Genomic DNA, 21144 nt, shown 5'->3' on the forward strand with positions numbered 1-21144 from the left:
GCCCACATTATTAATACATCACAGCAAACCCAGAGCTGGGGCACGCGGCTCTGCAGCTAAGGCACTGCCACTCTGCGCCTCAGCAAAGCAGCCGAGGGTCTGGGCACAGCATTCATGAAGGACCTTGGGGCACTCCGAGGGCTCCTGGGGTCTCTGGACAAAACCATGGAAGAAATCCAGGTGCCCCCTGTGCTCCTTCTGACCCCTCTGCTCTTATTAACAAAGTAAAATGGTACTAAACAAGAGCCAAACCCTGAAGTACTATTCCGCATTCCTGTGGCAAGTACTGGCACCTTTGGTCTCGTTGGGTGTTCAGGGTTTGGGTCATCCTTTATCACCTTGGGGTCCTAGAGATGGTGAGAAGCTATTACTCGAGAGGAAGGCTGAAAGCTCTCTTGGGCAGTGTCCTGCCCGTGACAGGGGGCCCTGGGACCTTTAGGTATCCAGTCACCTGAACTTAATTACCTACTCTTTAGTCATCTGCTGCCCTGTCCAGCACCCCCGCCAGGCCCCAACTCCCTCTTGGCACCTTTCTTGCTCCTGGGCTGCTTTGGTGCCTCCTCCCCCAGCCTCCTGCCTCCACCTGGGCCTCCCGTGCGACCTCACCAGGCAAACGATGTCCAGAGAAGATGTTTTAAAACAAGCTGGCCCTCTCGTTTACCTGCTCCAATTGTCTGGCTCCCCCTTCACCTACCTCAGCCACTCCACACCACCTTTTCAGCTACACCTACTTACCTTACTAGAATTCAATTAATAGGTTCTTAAAAATCCACTCTTTTCTTTCTTTTTTTTAACTCACAACTTAAGCCAAGTGCTTGAAATTGGAGGCTTGCTGTGCCCAGTCGTGGTTTTGGAGTGCCCGTTAGCATTGGTACATAATTATCAAAGTAAAGAGGTCTGCCAGACGCCACTGAAGTTGTCGTACGCCCCGTTGGCGGGCAATGTGGCACTGTGCTCTTAGGAAACACTCACTGCTCACTAAGAACCCCACTGGACTTCTGGTTCAGTACACTCTCTGGTCTCACTGCCCCCGCTCCCCAAACATCATACCACGGGGGACCCCAAGTTTCTGTCCTCAGCATGTGCGAACCCTGATATGGCCATGCAGGGGCACTGCCCTTCTGTCAGTGGGGAATCCCTTCCAGGAATGTGCTAGAATGGCTCAGTTCTCCCTTCTGCCATTGCCCTAGGCCTTTGGGTTCTCCTGAATAGCAGCAGCCACTGGGTTTGGAACTCAGACCCAAAGCAGTTGGGTTGGAAGGCATATTTGACCCTCTGCTTTACCTTAGCCCCTCTGTGTAGCTGAAGCCAGAGTAAGGATCTCACGGGTGAGTGAGTGAACAACGGAATTTGAAAAGGGAAATGCTTGGTTTTGCCAATTCCACACTTGCCAGAAGTGGGGGAGTCCCTGCCCCCTGCAGAACTGTCCCCCTGATCTGCCATCGTTCTCCTCTCTCCCTGGTGAGTTTCTAGTTCAGTGACCCAGAGCTTTCTCATTTCAGCCGAAGCCGTCACCGTAGGATCCTCCGTGGGAAGGGACTTCTGGACACTGCACCCCGGCGCCCGCCACCACCTTTAAATCGTAAGTCACCAAAGTGTGGGGTGCCGCTGTTGACCATGCCGCCGAGGGTGGGGGGCTGCCTCCCTGTGAGGGGAGCTGGTGCCCAGTGAGCCGAGCCGAGTTTGGCCTCTGACCCAGGGACTCGTGTTCTGAGACAGCAGCTCACAGCCTCCTTGTGTTGTCTGTGGCAGAGAATTCTATAGGCGGCTTCGAGTGCTGTGCCCAAAAAAGAATTTCTTCTTTTTCACTCCTCTAAATGAATGGCCCTTTCATTATTGAGTCTCCCCTTGGCTCTTGTGCCGCAGGGTAGGCTGGGAGGGAAGTACCCTTGTGAGCTGGGGGCCAAGGGACCAGCCTCTCAAATGGGCTTCGAGCTCCAGTGACCTTTGCTCACCCCCTTGAAATGTCTGGAAAACATAATGGGCAGATTTTCCGTCTTCAAAGTTTCCGGCTAAACCTCTTCAAGTTCTTTATCATTTGGGACTGAGACACTCAGCGATGGTAATGGGTAGGTTTTTTTTTTTGTATTTGCTTTGAAAGGCCAAAATATTTTTATATTGCTGCAGACAAAGCCATCTATTTAAACTGAACTCCATGCCTTTCGTTTCCCACTGGGAAACCCATGTATGTTGTGTATTTGAGGGTCTTGAGACAGGCTTCTCATGGGGACAGCCATTCACAGGGGTCCAGGGGAGCAGAGCGGGAAGTGCCTGCCTTGTTGAGGGGGTCTGGGCGATCTGGGCTCTAATCGCCAACCTGCCTCCTGCTTGTCTAGGCTCTGAGCTGCAGTTTGACGGGCTGCACTCAGTCTCCTGTACCTCTGACATGCATCTGCCATTTGTACGTCTCCGTTTACCTGGACTGTGCGTGACTTGTGGTTAACTCAGTGTGGGGAAACAGGGTGACCTAAGATGTTGTGGATGTTCTTTTCCTTGTTGGGGGCTGGTTTCCCCAGAATCTGTAACACTGTCAAAATAACGGGATGGATGAGTGAATGACTGACTGACTGACTGAATGAATTCCCAAAGTGAGTAAACAAATTAATAAGTAGAGAAGTCAGTAAGCCAGGAAAAAAAGGATATCCCCATGATGAAAGCACAGTGAATGAGACTGTGGTTCATCCAATTTGATGTACAAGAGGTCAAGAAAGAAATCAATAAAACATTGAATCAATTAGTAAATAGAAAATAAGAGCGGGCCACCTGTGAACCAATTTCAGGTCATCATGGACCAAGGAATATGTACACTTGAGGTTTGTCAATTAAAGTATGAAACCTAAATACAAGAAAGAATGAATGAGCAAGAATGGGGATGTGTAAACCAATGATGAGAGAGATTTTGAAGCCCATCAAAAGGAAAAGATGCATGAAAGAGGGACTAAGTAATGGGAAGGGAGAGGGAAAATGGAAACAAACAAACCAAAAAATAGAAGGAAGAAAGATGATTAAAAAAGTTAGGGGTTAAATAAATACAGAAGAAGGACCATGTCAGGTTTATCATAATCAAGCTTTAGGCCTAATGCAAATATGTGCTCTTGGCATACAAAAATAAGCAACAGAGAGAGCTCAAGGGATGAGTTGAAAAAGTAAGAGAGCCCAGGAGACCAAAAGATGACAGTGTAATTTCCCAAAGGTTATCTAACTCTGGGTATCTTAAGTCTCCACATAAATGAATAAATGCTGAAATAAAAGAAAGAAACTCCCCCCTCCCCCAAAAAAGGATGCGCATGTGGATGGATGAATGGGTGAGTAGTGGAGGTGCATGGACCCAGGTGAGGGCCTGGCATGGGGGTTTGAGTGACCCGGCTTGAGAGTTGAGGTCTATTAGATGAAAGGATGCAAGGAAGAATGAAAGAAAAGATCTGAATAAAAATCAAGAAGTATGGAGGAAGAAGTAACACATAGCTCAGAAATAATTAATGGGTGGACAAATATATATGAAAAAGAAGGCAGTGCTAGGACTGATGGTGAAAGGTCATCATGGATCAAGGGTTATGGCTAATCCTGTTCTAAAACTGCAATAAGAGAAGTGTCTGAATAAAAGAAAAAGCAAGCTGGGGTGAATACCCGAGTGGGGGAATGGGGAATGTGGCTCCATAGGTATGCACCCCCCTGCTCCCACCGTGAGGGTTTGGTGGGAGTAATTGATCCCACCTGGGCACCTGTGTTCCATGCGTGTGAAAGAAGTCACGTGAGAAAGAGTGTGGTGAAAGGAGGAATTAAGGAAAGCTGTAACAAAAGAGAGAAGTGAACATCAAAAGGTAAACAATGAACTTAATGGATAATGGAGTAACTCCGCAAGAGAGAGTGCTAGGCTGGAATTGATGCCAAGCAGTCATCACAAATTCTGGGCACCAAATTCCATTAGTTGAGGAATAAATAGCTCACGAAGAGAAAGAAAGCAGGAAAGAAGGACACTACGAATGAATGAAGGAAAGAATGAGTAAATGAGGCTTGGATCTTCATGGACCAAGGATGGGTGTTTGCAGGTGACATTTTGATTCATCAGTCCACCGTCACTGATGTCCAAAGAATGAAGTGGTGCAGGAAAGAAAGAATGTGAGTGAAAGAATAAATGGAAAGTGGGAAGACATATAAAGCAGCTAGAAGAGAAGAAGATAATATATTAACAAATTAATATATCTGTTTACAAAAGAGAGCCATGCTAGAAACAAGAATAAGCAGAAACCCAAGCACACAATTAATTCCTAGCTGTGCTCCTGAGATTTCCAACCAAGAAGCAGTTGGAAACAGAAACTCCAGGGAGGGCCTCAGTGGACCATGGAAGAGGGCCCAGGCAAAAATACATAAAAAATAGATTTTGATGTATCCTATTAGGTTTACCTGCAATCTAGAAATGTACAAATAAATATTTAAATAGAAAGAAGGAAAGACTGAGCAGATGTGTGAATGAATGAATGAGAAAAAAGCTGCTTGTTGACTGATGAGGAGGCTGTGGGAGAGGATTTGGATTTGTCCAATCCCTGGTACCTGATCCCCAAAAGAATGAAAGATATAAGAGAGAGAAAAAGTGGTAGAAAAAATAAATAAGGGAAAATTGAAAGCAAAAAAATAAAAAAAATTAGATAAGCAAGTTGAACAGTAAGAGAGTTGATTCAGCACAGGTCGTACTGATCAGCTTAAATCTGTGGTCCCCGTGTTTATAAATAATTGCAAAAATATTATAAATGAAAGGCTGAATGAAAGAATAAATGTATGAGAGCTAGAAGAATGCAAAAAAAAAGGAGATTGAGAGAGTGGAGGAGAGAAGAGAGAAGGAAAGATGTAGGAAAAGAAATTAAAATAGACGTGGAAGAAAAGGTACTTACTGGATAAATGCTTAAATATAATGAATAAATATTATTTGTTAAATATAATAAATTGGAAATGTTTTGAGGCCCATAAATAAAATAATGAATACCTGAAAAGAAGAAAAGAAAAAGAGGGAAAGGAAAAAGAAGCACAGAATAAATAGACTGTATGAATGAATGAATGAGAATGGTGATATTAATTTATTCTCTTCTGTGCCTGAGGCTCATAAGAATAAAAGAATGCAAAAAATGAGAAAGAGTAGCCATAGAAAATGATGACGAGATGGATATAGGCAATAAAAATCTGCTGAATGAATGAAAGCATACATGCATAAACAGAGAGAGCAAGGGTCACGCTAGGACAAAAAAATGAGAAGGCATCAAGAGTCAAAGAATTATCACTAACTCAAAACTGGGCTCCTGAGATCATTAAATAAATCCTAAACCAAATCACCAGTACAACGAATTAAGGAACAAAAGGGAACCCCACGTGGGCCAGTGTTGAGAAGCTTCTGTGAACTGCAGATGATGGTTAATCCAATTCTGTGCACCTGAGGTCCATAAATAAAAGACCCAAGACTGAAGTAAAAGAGTGACAGAAAGAGTGAATGGGCATGTGAACGACTGAATTAGAAATAGAGATGCCTAGGGAGGGTTGCTCATGGAATTTTCACTCATTGCACTTTGGGCACCTGAGGTCTGTAAGAGTTAAAAGATGCAAGAGAGAAAGCATCAGGAAGGGAAAGAGATAAACACCAGGATAAAAGGAAGTGAAAGAGGAAGAAAAAAGTGGGTGTATCTGTAAGAGGGGGTTCTGCTAGGATTAGTGATTAATCGGAAGATTGTTGAGTCAATCCGCAGCCAAGTTCCTAGGGGACGGGAAGGTGGAGAGAACTAAAGAAAATAAGCAATAAAGGAAAAAAGGAAAAAGGAATAAGAGTCCTTAGCAGAGATGGCCTAAACAGGGCTTACTATGAGTTGTCCTCTCCGCTCCTTGGATAAATACCTTACCCCTTTCAAAAAGAGGAAGGAGGTGTAAAGGTAGTTCAGTGGTAGAATTCTCACCCGCCATGTAGAAGACCTGGGCTTGATTCCCGGTCCATGCACTTCCCCCCAAAACAAACAAAAATTCAACAAATTGTGCTGCAATAACAGGATACGCACATGGAAAAATAATGAAATGTGACCCTGCCATACAGCATACAAAAAAAAAAAAAACAACCAAAAAAAAAGCAAGTAAAGAATAGAGAGCCACACCTGGTCTAAAAACAAGATAACCTCTGCCTCCATTATAGTAAAAATAGGTCCGAGATCCCTAAATAAAAGAATAAATACCTGGGTGTAAAAGGTGACTAACCTCAGGGAAGAAGATCACAAATGCAAGTACAAGGAATGATGCTGGTCGCTTTGCACATTGTGGGCTTTTGACCATACAGTTACGTGCACTGGAGATGAATAAGTAAAAGAACACCACAAAATAAGAGTAAGCAAGAGTGAATGAATGAATGAATGAATGATACGAAATGGAGCCACCTGGACTAGTGATGAGGGTTTGTATGTGGGATTCTACTTCATCCAGTTCTCTGCGTTTGAGTTCGTAAGTGTGAGTGAAGTTAAGAAAGAGTGAGCAAAAGCAAGAAATATGGAAAGTTGGAGAGAGATAGAAAAGAATAGGGAATAACAATAGTATGTGAATAAATGAATAACGCTTGCGAAGGGAGGTTTCCATGAAACAAGGATTATCGTTAATTTAAACCTGTGCCATTGAGGTCCATAAATAGCAAACTCAAATCTAAATAGATGAAGGAATGACTGGAAGGAAGGCAGGGAGGAGCCAGTGTGTGTGCCCTGTGTTCTAGGCAGCCACATGAAGTGGTTCCCTAGAGGGAAGGCCATTGGCATGTCCTGTAGGTGTGGGCCATTTCCCACCATCTCTCTCAGCCTCAGTTTCCCCTCTGCTTAGCTCCCTGCTTGGATTGATTATGGGGCAAATGTTCTCCCCCTTGTTGATGGGGCCCTACCTGTAGCCCTGAATGGGAGGGCAGGCTCAAGCCTAGGGCCTTGCAGAAGCTTGCAGGGGAATGGGGTATCAGGCCAGATGACCCCTCCTTGGGCCTGGGTCTCCTATGAGGTCCCTGCGAGGGTGACATTGCCCGCCAGGGGGCAGCAGAGGGTAAGGGAGCAGGAGGCAGTTGGGTGGAGCACACCCTGCCCCCTGGGCTCTGTCCTGGGCCAGGTGGCCAGGGAGTCCCTGAGGGCAAGGTGGCCCGGGCTACCCGGAGAAAGGCAGGCTGGGAAGGGCCAGGTGAGCCCACTAGAGAGGGTGACCCAGGACCTGTTGGAGACTGTGTTTGCAATTTTCTGCACTTAGCCCCAGGGGGGCCCTTGCGGGTATGGGCCCTGTCCCCAGTTGGCAGAAATGGTTTTCAGTGGTCCTGGCCCCTGAGAAATGCCATCCCCAGAGCCCATTTCAAGGCCTCTCCGTCTTCTCAGCTGTCTGACGATGTATTCTGTATTTGGGTGGAAATCTGGTTTTGTTCTGTATTGGGTTTGTCCCTTTTCTTCCCAGCCCGCCCTCTGGGGGTCTGCAGGTAGCTTGGGGCCCTCTGGGGGTCTGCTGGAGGCTCCTCTCTCTGTAATGGGCAGGATTGTTCAGCTGTGTGTCTGTGAAAACAAGGACCAGATTCCCTTTCATCTGCCTAATTCCTGTTTGGGACATTGGATTCTCTGTCCCTGAGAGCCCTGAGCACAGGGGAGCATTGGCTGGAGCCCAGGATGTGTGGCACGGGGCACAAGGTGGGGTGCGGGCAGGTTTGCATGTTGCCTTGTGCACGGGGGTTTCTCTGGAACAGTTCGTGATGGCAACCACTTGGGGCCAACTTTACCGGCACTGAGTTGAGTGGGGCCGGGGGTGCAAGAGCTGGGGTTGGGGTGCCAGTTGCTCTGGTCTAAGTCCTGAGCTTGAGCTTTGTTTGAGGGCCTGGAGGTGGGGGCCAGGGGCCAGAGCTATAGGGATCGTAGCTGGGGTGGGAGGGAGGCAGGGAGGGGTTCAGTTCTAGGGCTGGCAGCCCAGTGGATGGGAAGAGCATTTCCAGAGCTGGGGGCCATGGCTCCATCTGTGTCTCCAGCGCGAAGTGTGCAGACCCCAGACTTGCTAATGAGTCCAAGCCTCACCTAGTGTACGTGAGCAGGGAGGGGAGGGGCTCGGCCTGGGATAATGAGAGGGTCTTTCCCACTGATGGGTGATGGGATTATCTAAAACCTTAGCTCAGGCTCAGGCTGATTTCTGGGGGGAATGGGGAGATAGGGGGGTTCCCAGGCAGGTACTGGGTGGAAGTATTGTGGAAAGAGGTGGCTTTCCCCCTTCTGCCAGCATCTGAGGGCCTGTCGAGGGCTGCCCTGGGGGCCAATGGGAGAAGTCCCAGAGAGACTTGCTGACGGCCTGGAGGGGGTGTGGATGTGGGTGGTATGAATTCTAGTTGTTTCCCTGGACGTGCGGTGGGCATGAGGGTCTAGGCTCTTTAAAGGTTTGGATTTGGGACTCCAGGGGTTCTGGGGTGGTGAGGCTCTGGAAGCCGGGTGCAGTTCCTGGTTCTTTCTGTGCCTGGCCCACAGGGTTCACGCTGGGTCCCAGCACAGCCCCCTGCTCAGGGCTATCTAATGTATACTTCTCTTTCTTTTAATTTTTCTTGAAGAGACACATTTTCCCTCATTGCCTTTGACATTTACATGCACCTCCCCCCCGCCCCACGCAAATCTTTCCCCCATTCCTGGGCACCCCAGGAGGAGCAGCTCTCCTGTAGCTTCCCCATAATATCCAGCTTTCTCCCTGGGAAGCCAGGCGCCTGGTGTGCATGTTTGGGCACAGACACAGAGCAGGAGGGAATGCATCCTTGACCTCATTGCTGACCCATCTTTCTTCTCCCCTTCAAATCCTTATCTATGGGCATAGTTTTTAAAAAATGTGGGCAGCCGTGTTTTCAACGTGATAACCATTTCCCTTGGCACACGCTTCGCGCATCCCCCCTTTCCCATCTAGCGTTTCGTCATCGACATTTTTTTCCTTAGCCTTTCCCACCTCCTGGCTGCGCAGTGTCCGTTTGGGGTGGCTGTGCCATCGTTCTCAGAATCACTGTGCTTTCAGTCGGCATGAATCATCTTTTTTTTTTTTTACACTATAAATTATGCCACAGCTAACAGCTTAGCACGCCCACTTTTTTTCATCCTTATTAAGTTCCTTTCTTAACGTCAAAAAATCATAACTGCTTCTACACACGTCAGATTCTCCTGCTGGGGTGTGAGCCCCTAAAGGGCACGGAACTTGTTGAGCTGATGTGGGTGTCTCTAGTGCCTTGCGTGCTGTAGGGTTTGCACAGGTGTCTGCTGGGCAAGGGGACAAAGGGCTAGATCATAGTGTGGGTGAGTGGGCACGTGGCGGGCCGATGGCTGGGGGCGTGGAAGAATGGATGAATAAATGGATAGGGGCGGGGATGAATGAAATTCCCAACATTGGGCTTCTTGAATGGAAGACCAGAGTTTGTTTGTTTGTTTTTGTATGAATATTGACTAATTTCACAATGGCTTATAGCATTTTACAATGTCCAGTGATGTAATAGCATTTTATTATGATATTGCTAATTGGCCTCTGTTAAAAAGTGCGTTTCTGTCATTTTAACTTGCACTGCTTTGATTATTAACAAAGGTTGATCATTTTCACATGTTTGTTAACAAATTATATCTTATCTTCTGTGAACTGTTTGTCCATCTCCATCGGGTCGTAGCTTTTTGAAGAGACTGTCCAAGGATAGTGCCCTTGGAACATAGTGAGCTCTCCGTCACTGGAGGCATTCAAGGGCAGGCCAGGCAGTCACTAGGTGAGGAGGCTTTTAAGGGATTCAGACAGAAGTTGTACGGTTGACCTTAATGACCTATAAGGTCTCTCTGACTTTAGGAATTTGCTGCTTCCTGGGAAATGGGTGAGGGTTGCCAAAACCCCTTCCATTTTCTGGCTCAGCCACATTCAAATTTGTGTCACCTGGGCTGCTTGTGTGCTCATGACTTATAAACGTTCTAAGCTCCTCCCTCTGGAACTCCCTTGCGGGGCAGGAATATCTCTTTGATTTCTCAAGGTGCAGACCACTCTGCCTGACACCTGGGGTAGATAACTGGCGAGCTCCAGGCTGGCCTGGTTACCCTGTTATAGACCTGGAGGAGGCTGGTTCCCCTGGGCCCCCACTTCCCTACCTTTAAGGGGAGTTGGGTAAGATGACCTCCTGGCCTTTGCTTTCCCAGGGGTCTGTGATCTGTGGGCAAATGACCTCGAGCCCCAGCCTGGATGTCTCACCTTGACAGTGGTCCTTTAGGTCTAATTGATGAGTAGAAGGTTCTGGGTGGGGACTGAATGGAGCAGCCTTTAGTTTTTCCTCATTTGGGGCAATTAATTAAATTCAGTGTTCCCAGGTCCAGACTGACTCTGCACTCTTCTTGGGCTGCCCTCATGCCCTCCCTAAAGTTTGCCAGGCTGAAACGTCAGTGACAGCCATTTGGGGGGGGGTCACTACCTGTGGGAGGCTTGCCACTGCTTTCCAGAACCACCTCCTCTCGCTGCAGAGTACCTTCCTCCCTCCCAAGCCCTCTCCTATGGCGCTGAGCTCTATTTGTCCATCTCAGAGTTGCTTAGCCACATGTTTACCTCAGCGTGACAGCTTGGGAGGCCGCTGATTATCTCCCACATTAATTTAGTCCATTCATCCATTCATGCATTCGGCAAACATTTGTTGACCTGGTGCTTCTGGTGCTTCCCTTTGCTGAAAGCGAACTTTCCCTTTGGGATGGACAGCTGAGTACCATGGGCCCTGGTCAGAAAGCAAACACCCTCCCTGATAGCTTGCTCCTTGGGGGTTCCTGCTCCCAGCACGTGCCAGCTGGAATCCACCTGCCACTTCTCCTCTCACGCTGCCATGCATGGCCGGAGAGCGGCCCGGGGGCCAGGCCCTCGTTTGTAAGGGCAGACCACGTCCCCAGGCCTCACCCCAGCTGGCATATGGGGCCCTCCATGAGCTTTGTTTTCCACCTTTCTGCTTCCTTCCTTCCTTCCATCTTTTATTCACGCACCACCACCATTTAAAAAAATTTGCTGCGCTATGCTAGAGTCAGATCACAAGGACTCATCCCCCATCTCCTTTGGAAAAGAAATGACAGCATGTCTGTGTGTCAGTGACCAGGCCATATTCTGACTCAGCTCAAACTTGTAGAGCTGAGTTGCGATGGAAGTTACATTGCCCTCTCCAATTGTCCCTTCCGAAATAAGGTTGATTAGCAATCAGCAAACTGCGCTTCCTGGGTGCTCAGAAACCACAGCCTATCTTCTCAAGAGGCTATGGTGTGAGCTGGGGGTTCAGAGATGGCTGACTGGCTGCGGATGACGGGGCCACCCCAGGCCCTCACACAGGCCATCTTAGAGCCATTCCTTTCCCTTTTCAGCGCATGCAGTGCTCAGAGGCTCAGCTCTAGTTCAGGGAAATCAGGAGCTGATTGCTCATATGGATGACAAGGACCCTGCCCGCTGTGGGCGGGGGACAGATCCGTGGGCAGACACAGGGACCTCAGGGGCATGACACTTTGCAAATCCTACGCACAGTCTGGGGCATTCACGTGGGTCCCGCGTGAGGTTGGGCCTCCTTGAGCCCCCTGTGGCCTGCAGGGGATAAGGCATGGGCTCGGGGGTGCTGCCTAGAATTCTGAATTTTATTTGTTGCATTGGAGGGGAAGGGTAGTGGGCCGAAAGCTAGGACCTTGGAGCTGGACAAACTTGTATGGTTGCTGCTTCCTATGAGAGCTTGAGTCTGTGTCCTGGGGGGTGGGACGTGGTGCCCACCTCACAGGGCTGTTATGAGGCTTGGTGGAAAGGATGTGGAATTGTGCTTCCTAAAGGCCCGTGCTCGTGCCTCGGGGGTGTGGAAGAGAGTTCTGGGTGTGAGGGGGTGGGGGTGGGGGTGAATGCAGGCAGTTGAGCAGGAGAACCACTTCCTAAATGAGCAGGGGTGCACTGTGGGATGGAACGCTAAACACGTACAATATTTTAAGATGAAGCAGGAATAAATTAGGGGTTTGATCTTTCATGCTAAGGGACTGGGGGGGGTCTTCGGGTAATGTTCCTGGACGCCCCCAGGGTACACATTCAGGGGTTTCTCTGTAAAAGTTTGGAAATGCCAGGTGATTCTTCCTGATGGTTGGAAACCCCTAGGGCTGGCAGGCCTGTGGGGGGCACTTCCACATGTCCCCCCTACAAAAGGTCCCTCCCAGTGATGTCTGTCCTCCCCCAAATATTGGGCCTCAGCTGCCAGACATGCCATATGTCCCCTTCTCAATTCCCCCTCTCCCCACTACAACATTTGGGCATTGAATGCCACAGCCACCACCTAACACAGCCTGGCCAGTGGTGGGTGCTGACCACCCATTCCTGTTGAGTGGGTGGATGGATGGGCAGGCACCTCAACAATGACATTGTAACAAAATGCACCTGGCGGATGTTTATAACCTTTCCTAAGAAATTGTATTTTGCTCATAATTAACCTGTTAATAATCGCTTTATTGTATTTGATGAACCTTCATATGAAATGTGCTGTTTTAAAATCAGAACTTTTCTGTCTGGTGTTATGTGATGAACTTTGCTAGCTGATTAGAGAGTCAGTGTTTTGTATTAGAACAAGCATGGGTTGCAGAATGCGGCAGGTCCGGGGGGCCAGTGTACTAGCTGCACAGTGTTGGGCAAGTCACTCACCCCTCAGACCCTCTGTCTCCTTTTCTCATAGCCATGGGTGGCCAGGAAGCCTACCTCACAGGGTTGTTGTGAGGGCTGGGGGCTGGATGAACTGTAACTGTGCCATGCAGATGTTGGTTCTAACTGCAAATAGGTTGGTGGGCTGAAAGCACCAGTGATGCCTTTCCTAGTTCTAAATGAATAAAAAATCAGCTTTGGCCTTTTTCTAAGTTTGTATTTCCAACAGGCAGTGGAACACGTAGGAGGCTCACAGATGGGGCTGTCTGGAATTGTTTAGTGGTTCCTTGGGTACAGAGTTGTTTGATTAATGGATGCCACTTCTTTTGCAGCATCCTCTCTGTCTCTTTTTGACCCACAAGCTGTGGGTCTCACGTGTGGGCTGGGGCTGGCTGTGGGACTGGGCTTTGGATTTGTCGTACATTCCAGCCCCATCAGAGGACTGTCTGCTCAGGGGTGGGCGTGGGGCCCCAGTTACCTTTGTGTGCCCCAAGTTTAGCTTGCTGGGGAGGAATGGTTGGGGGTGACCTACTAGAGGATAAGTAGCATTTTGAGGGAGCTAAATTCCTTCCTGACTCTCTAGCAGAAAAGCCTGAGTTCCTTCTCTCTCTTGCTGGAAGGTAAAGAAATTGTTACTTAGCACCTGTTTTGGGTCTGGCCAATTTGGGTCTTCAACCTGCAGATGTCCCCTGCTCTGGCTGGGGGTGTGGGAGAGAGTACTGGAGCCCGTTTTACAGAGGAGTAAATGGAGGGTAAGAGACAGCTGGGTACCAGGATCATAGGCCTCCTGGTGACTCGAGTTCCCCCCTTACCACTCTCAGCAGATGTTCCCAAGTCCCCACTGTGTGCCCTGGGCAGGGGAGGGGGTTGGGGATGACCCTGGGGATTCAGTTCCTTCAGAGGCCGTTTGGGTCTGGGGCGGTCGTGGATACTTGGCCACGTTAGAGAAAACTTTCTGCTCTGGCAGAAGTCCCTGGTGATTTCAGAATGGGGGTCTCCTGTAATTATCAAGCCCTTGCTGGATCCCCAAAGCTCTTCCCCACCCCAGTCTGTGCACATGGTGGAGGAGGATTCTGCTCTAGCACCCTCTACCTGCACCCAAGGTGCTCAGGAAGGCACGCACGGAGGCCCGAAGACTGAGCCAGGGTCCATTCTGGCGGCTGCCCCTGCCTCCTCCCTGCTGTAGGTGACACCTGGGGCCCCACCTGACCACGTGCCCTGCTGTCTGGTCTCAGCATCTTCTCCTCCCTGCCCGCTGCTAGGGCCACTGACCAGTATAGGCATTGCACTGCTCTTTTCTTTGGGCTTCCCTTGGTGAGGATCGAGTCTGTGTTTTTGGGGTCTGATCCCTGGGAGATGTGGATTCCTCCTGGGCCAGGCCTGAGGGTACCTAAGGATGGGGGCCTCCCTCGGGAGTCCATCGTCCTCATGAGGTGGGCAGGGCTAAGCTGCACTTGAACCGGATTCCTCAGTCCTGGGACCTGTACCCCGGATGGCCCCACCTCCTGCACTAGTAGGGGCCTAATAGATGCTCACTGGCTGAGTAGAGATTTTTAACAGATGTGAAGAGCAAAGGTCACTGTTTGGTGGCCATTTATGCACTGACTCCACGTGCTTTTCTTTCAGAGGAAAGGGTGCGTTTTCTGGGCACAGACTCCTTAAGGGACAATCCGAGGCATCTCACCCCAGGGAAGGTGGTCTGGGTCCACCCAGACGTCAGTGGCTCTGAGAGCAGCATCTGGAGGCCCCCCAACCTAAACATTTGTCTTGTACCCATTTTTGGCAATATTTGTATCTAGAATAAAACTGCATTTGGGTTCAAATGTCTTCTTTTGCAGTTTAGCCCAAGCAATGATTGCGCGGCTACTGTTTGGTAATTCCAGAATCAGGGGCATGTGCTGGCCAAGCCGCAACCTCTTGGAGTCTGGCTGCTGCCCTCAGATGCCCAGTGGGAAGGGGAGGCCCTTCCCCCTGAAGAGTCTTTGAGGCCCATTGTCTGTGGTCATTGGTGTTGGCCCTGAGGCAGAGGCCGAGGTCTGGGGCGCGACTTTGGGCATGGAGCAAATGGTGGGGGGTGTGACACAGTCAGACCCCAGACCTTGATACCTTTCACTGCACACTCTGGCCTACAGAGACTGGGCACCAGTTAAGGCAGGGTCATGTCCCACGTAGATGGGGGAGGGCAGTGAGTTTGCTTGTTGTGTTGGCTAGAGAGAGAGGCCACATCTGAGCAACAAAAGAGGTTCTCTTGGGGGGTGACTCTTAGGCTTAATTTTAAGTAGGCTTGACCTATCCTTTGTGGAGTTAAGTTTCATATGAACAAGCCCCAAGATTGGGGGTTCAGCCTGTTTGAGCCTCGGTCTTTTTACCTGTAAGATGGGGCCACTCATGGGCACTGAGATGCTGGGCTCCAGGCCTCCCACTCACCTTGTGTTCATTGGGTGCCAGCAGCTGGCCTGGGAGAATCCAGGTTTGTGTCTGAGGCTGCTGTAGCCTTTCAACAACTCTGTGGCCTGGGTGAGTTTGCTTACCTCTAACCTGGAAAGTGTCGCACTTACCTGGCATGGCTGTTGTGAGAGTTGGTGTTATTTAGGTGAAAAGGAAAGCCTTGTTCCCTGGCCTCTGGCTGCGTGGTGGGCCTTGCAGGGATCCATCTGGAATGAGGCGGCCCGCACCTCCCCCAGCCTGGGGCACCTGTGGGGGTGTCGGGGACACCCAGCCAGCTCTGAGAGGTAGTGACAGAGGGAGGACGTTGCTTTTTAACCTAGAAATTCAGCAGGTTGGTGGGGTAGGGGATCAAAGTAGAGGAGAGAGGATTGGGTTGAACTTTTAGAAAAACCGGAGGAGTTTTTAGAAAAATTGAAGTTTTTCTAAGAAAGGGTGGACAGGAAATCTGGGGGGAGGGAAGAGCTTTAGAAAGCCCCCAAATTCTAGATTCTGAGTTAGTGAGAAGAGTGACTGGAGGTACTGGGGTACGGGAGGGCCCCAAGACTAGTGTTGTGTTCCTGGAAGCCTGCCTGCTGGGGGGGGGGGGTGGAGGCTGGAGCTCACATTTGGGACGCCAGCCGGGAGAGGTGTAGGTTGCTGTGGTAGGAGCTGGCTGGGTGCTGCCCTCCCTGCCGAGTCCCCTTTCTCAGGGGAGAGGGCCTGCCTGCCTACGGGTGAGCTCTTATCTGCCAGGAGACCTGGAGCAGGTGGCTTCATCTGCACCTGTGTCTCTCTCAGCCTCCACAGCCTCGGGGACGCCTTACCCATGCTCCCACGGGACAGGCTGGACCCAAAGACTCTCAGCTCCGGAAGCAGGGCCACCCCCAGGCGAGGAGGGGCCCCCGCCCTGGCCTCTCCTCGAGGAGAGACACAGCCTCTGGAAGGACGGACTGGGCCGAGCCGGGGCTCGGGCGGTTGGGCCTGCACCCGCGCCTCCACTGACCTTGAGACTTGGGGAGCACTGAGCCTTCATCGTGTGGACCTGGGAGACGGCTGGGACACCTATCCCACAGGGTTGTTGTGGGGTCACCGTGACGGGGCGCGGCCTTCCTCAATAAATGTGTTTCTTGCCTTACTAAAACGCGACGATGGCTGTGACTACAAACACGAGAGGCGAGAGGGCGAAAGGCCCACTGTCTACCTGGCCCCCCTCCCCTTGGGGGTTGCACTGGCTGCGTGATGGGGGAGGGACAGTGGGCCACCACTCACATCCCTGGGGTGAGGCCTGAGGGTGGCAGGGGTGCCCTGAGGGCGAGCTGGCCTCTTGGAGGTCCTAAGGTTGATGCGTGTGTTAAACTAACCCGGGTCCCCTTCTTGTGGTTTCTTTCCAGAAAGGAAGGTAAGACAGGAGGTAGGGGGAGTCTGACTTGGGGATCTGAGGAGTAGTCTGAATGGAGCTTAGTCTTGGCCCTGGAACCCAGGAGGGGTGCCCCCCTAGATCTGTTAGTGTCTCCCACCCTCATGCCCCAGGACCACTGGCCTTCTAAAGCTGGCCATGAGTGGATGGCTGAGGTGGTCTGGCAAAATGGTGGGTCAGAGGTAGGGCCACAGCTCTAGCCCTGTCTGGTGGGCAGGATGGCAACTGAGTTTAGGGTAGGTGAGCCTTGCAGCCCTGTTTCACTGTTATTGTCCACGTGAACCAGCAGAGGGGGGGTCAGGCTGTCGGTAGGCAGTATCTGGCCAGGGCTGGCCACGGGCAGTGAGGAGCAAGGAGGAAGGGGTGCTTTGGACTTATTGTAGATAAAGTCCTATGGTTAGCACAGCTGGCTTAGCTGGAGCAGATGAGATGGAAACATCCTCAGTGGGGACAAGAGAGGCTGACCAAACCACCACTACTGCCACTGCCATCACCACTGCCACCATCTCCCCTTCCTCCTCTTCCACCTCTTCCTCCTCCTCCTCCTCCTCCTTATAGGGAGGTGCTTCTAAAGAGCTGCAGATGTGTCCAGCTGTGAGTGTGCTGGGTTAAGCATGGCCTCCTTTGCTGAGAGCAAGAATCCTCTTGGAAGACTGTGACTATAGCTCAGCTAAAAGGATGTGGCCCAGCCCTGGACCGAGACTGTGACATTGATTTGCTGAATGACAGTCCAGGCAGCAATGAACTGGGGGAGAGACAGCCTTGAGAGTATCCCACTGAGACAAATCTTTTCCCATGCAAGAGGGAGCCAAGGGCCCGAGAGAGTCCTGGTGTGGTGTGAGCCCCAGCCACCGACAAAGGTCCAGCCTCCAGAATAAGAGAACTCACTCTTGATGTCCAGAGCCAGGGACCTCAGCCCCAGGCTCTGACAGTGCTCAGGTGTCTGAAACGATTGGTCTCCCCATTGATGTTCCAGAGCTGGGGACCTTAGCTCCAGCCTCTGATGAAGCTCAAACATCCAAAATGAGGGGGCCCCTTGATGTTCCAGTGCCAGCGACTCTAGCTTCAACTTCTGACGCAGCTCAAGCATCGGGAATGAGTGGTCCTTCTTTGATGTTCCAGAGCCAGGGAACTCAGCTCCAGCATTCAACAATGCTCAAGCATTTGGGATGAGTAGTTCCTCCTCGATGTTCCACAGCCGAGAATCTTAACTCAGTTGATAAAGCTCAAGCATCTAAAATGAGTGGCCCCTTTGATGTTCCAGGGTTAGGACTTTAATTCCAGCCTCTGATGAAGCTTAAGCATCCACAATGCGAGGCTCTACCCTTGATGTCTAGAACCTGGGACTTCAGCTCCAGCCTCCGACAATGCTTAAGCATTTGGAATGAGTGGTCCTTCCTCGATGGTCCAGAACCAGGCACCTGAGCTACAGCCTCCAGCAGCACTTAAGCATCTGGAATGAGTTGTCGTTCTTTGATGTTCCAAAGCCAGGGACCTGAGCTCCTGTCTCCAGCAGTGCTTAAGCATCTGGAATGAGTGGTCCTAACTTGATGTTCCAGAGCCAGGGACCTGAGCTCCAGCTCCAGTCTCCAGCAGTGCTTAAGCATCTGGAATGAGTGGTCCTTCCTTCATATTCCAGAGACAGGGACCTGTGTTCCAGCCTTCAATGAAGCTCAAGCATCCAGAAAGATGGTCTCCCCCTAGACATTCCAGAACCTGAGTTCTCTGATGAAGTTCCAATGTCCAGAACTGATGGGAAAGCATCATGTCCATGGACTTGCTGGTCAGGGCTGGGTGTGGCTGAGTTAGAGACTGAAGATGGAAAAGAGACTTTGCTCTCCTTATCGTGGCCTGGAGCATCCCTCCCTAGCAGCACCAGAGGTGAAATTTGAACCTGCATGGAAGATGGGCTCCAGGTGCACAGACAAGAGGTGGAGAGGGGAAGCCTGGCAGGAGGAAGAACAGCAGGGAGAGTATGGCAGTGGGAACTCATGGATTGTGGATGAGAGCTTTCAACAAGCCCACCAAGATGTCCGTTAAGATGCAGCAAAGTACCGTTTTATGCCTTTTAGTTGTGTTGGACTCATAGTTGGCTGCAGACCAGTCTTGACCCACGGGGCTGCCAACTTGGCTGGCCCTGGAATGTAACCCAAGCTTGTTTCTGTGGCTTAGCTCCTCTCTGAGGGGAAGGTGCTAAATGCCCACTCGCCAGTCTGGTGAGCCGTGGCTTCCTTGGGGCTGCTCAGATCTGGCTGCCTCTTTCCAACAACGGAAGTTAACTGAGGTCAGGCCTGGGACACAGCCAGGCCATCGGAATGAGTGTGAAGGCACCATAATTGGTACCTTGGTTCCAAGTACACGGGGACCTGGGCACCAATCCCCAGAGGGTGCTGCATCTGGGACTGGAGCAGTGCACCTTGATGGGAGCCAACAGCCTCCATGGACCTGCTTATACCTGACTGCCCAAGAAGCTGGAAAGAGACGACAATGAGGCAAGAAATAAGACCAAAAATATTGACTTGTTCAGAAACCATAAGAAGGGCTGAGAAAGTCAAATCTAGTTAGTGTTGACTTCAGAAGGTGGGGAGGCTGAGGGTTATTTTGGAAGAACTGACTGAAATCTCCAGACAGGAGAATTCTAAGAATCTGAGATTATTAGCCCTGCTGTTCGGACACAACCACAGTGATCTACTCTGGAAAAGGACTTATGTGCAATTGGAATCTGGGGGAAGAGGGAGCAAAAATTCTTGAAAAACACGTACTGATATCCTAAAGATGCCACCGTCTTTTTGGCAGTCATTCCTGGAAATTAGAATTTGGAACTGTGCACACGAAAACTTGTTTTATGAGTAACTGGAACTCGAGATCTGGGATGAAGTGAAGGAGAAACATCATCTTAGAGAACTGCCCGTGCCTCCCCCACCCTTCCAATTTGGCCAAGTTATTTTAGGAGATTTCCAGGAATGAGCAATCATTAAAAGCACTCATTGCTGATTTCCTAGAAGTACCCGCAACAAATTCTGAAGCCACATGCAAAACGGGTGAGCTGGACTGAGAATGTTGGTGAAGAAAATGTGAAACCTGTTCCATAAAATTGTCAGCCTCAGGGAGCTGGGCTTAAAGGAGGACTTCAGTAGTAGAAATAAGGACAGGAGAGAACTTCCTAGATCATCAGACCAGGCCCCTTAGTTTAAGATAGATTAGAGACAATTGTTGTACAATGGGTCCCAGGAGAGTCAGTTTGAGCGCCAAAGATATTTCTGGAAGGTCTACTGTATAATAGGCATTGCTCTGGGATGTGGGGTGGGGGGTGTGGAGTTACAGATGAAGTAGTTAGAGTTCCTGTCTGCAAAATGGGAAAGACTGGATTTTAGGTTGTGCTGTCATGGTCCTCGGCACAGCGGACTTTCCTTTTGGTCAGGGCTAGGTGACCTCCCAGTCAGTTTCTCCTTTTTACAGATGAGGACACTGAGCCCAAGAGAAAGGCTGGCCCTAATTCTACTGAGACTCAGCAGGAGCCCAGAAGGGCTAAGCAGTTTGCCTGTGGTTACCCAGCAATAGAGCAGAGGCAGGAAGGTTTGGGCCTGGGATCTCACCTCTGTGGGCAAGTAGACTGTTGTGCTAGTTGACCAGAAGCCCAGACTACTGCATGAAGATGCAGGTGTGTAGGTGATAGTACAGGAGGAGGAGCCCCTTCTGGGTATCTGGAGAGCCAGGCCCAGCCACAATATTGCCTCCGACCCACCTTCCCCATTTACCCAGAGCCTCAGTTTCCCCATTGCTCCCTACGTCCTTCTCTTGCCCATTAGAGGAACGTTCTCCAGTGTGGCATCACCCTCAACAGGGCTCACCTACTTGGCTTCCTCCATCCACATTTTTAGACATGGTCCCTGGGTAATCAACCTCTGGGCGTCACGGTGAGCTTCGTGAATGGCGCCACTTGGCAAAATGGATTGGTGCCAGAGAGGTGGGCGATTAATGAGGGAGAGGAAAATCACAGCCGTCTTCTTTCCCAAGAGGGGCCAAGCTGGGCCTCACTTTTCACTGACATGTTCAGCTCTGCTCTTAGAGGATCAGGCAACGCAGAAGCCTCGGGCTGCGATTTTCCCCTGGATGACTGTAATTTTCCGCTCTTATCCTCACCAGTGGCTGCCATTTCGGAGCTGGGGGATGGAGTGAGACAGGGGTGGGGGAAAGTCCTCTCCAAGCTGCATTTCAACAGAGGGCTACTCTCATGTGCCAGCCCCTAGTTCCAGCCTCCCTATACTTCTCAGAAGACACTTTGCACTCAACCCCGCCCCTCCTGCATCCCCAGTGATGCGTGTAGAACATTTTACTTGAGTGAAATAGAAATCCAACCCAGTCTGTAGGGGCCTTCAGGGATCGGTGGGGTGGGTGGAGATGGGTTGGGAGGATGGGATGCAGAAGGCAATGGGGTGCTAGGACAGCGGCCAGCTGTCAGGGACAGTGGGGTCAAATTTAAGCCAGATGTTATATGATTAATCAGCAAAGGATGAGGAGCCCACTTTCCCCACGGAGACATTCATGAAACTAATTTGATAGCACTGAGTTTCCCAGACAGGCTACGCCTTCATAGTTACATTCCTGCAGCCAAAGGGTCTCTGGGCAGAGTCCCCTGGACCCCAAAT

The 21144-nt window shown here is 50.4% G+C and overlaps 1 long non-coding RNA gene across 3 annotated transcripts in view; it reads left to right on the forward strand.

Moving 5' to 3' along the window:
• Positions 1 to 16219, forward strand: part of LOC143652213 (uncharacterized) — a 33043-nt gene extending 16824 nt beyond the window's left edge. For all 3 annotated transcript variants that reach the window (XR_013160488.1, XR_013160491.1, XR_013160489.1), the window contains 2 exons: positions 1503 to 1582; positions 15877 to 16219. This is a non-coding gene — a long non-coding RNA (uncharacterized LOC143652213). The remainder of the gene's footprint in view (positions 1 to 1502; positions 1583 to 15876) is intronic.
• Positions 16220 to 21144: the final 4925 nt, after the last annotated feature.

This window comes from Tamandua tetradactyla, chromosome 12 (assembly GCF_023851605.1).
Source record: "Tamandua tetradactyla isolate mTamTet1 chromosome 12, mTamTet1.pri, whole genome shotgun sequence".
In the NCBI taxonomy this organism is placed as follows: domain Eukaryota; kingdom Metazoa; phylum Chordata; class Mammalia; order Pilosa; family Myrmecophagidae; genus Tamandua; species Tamandua tetradactyla.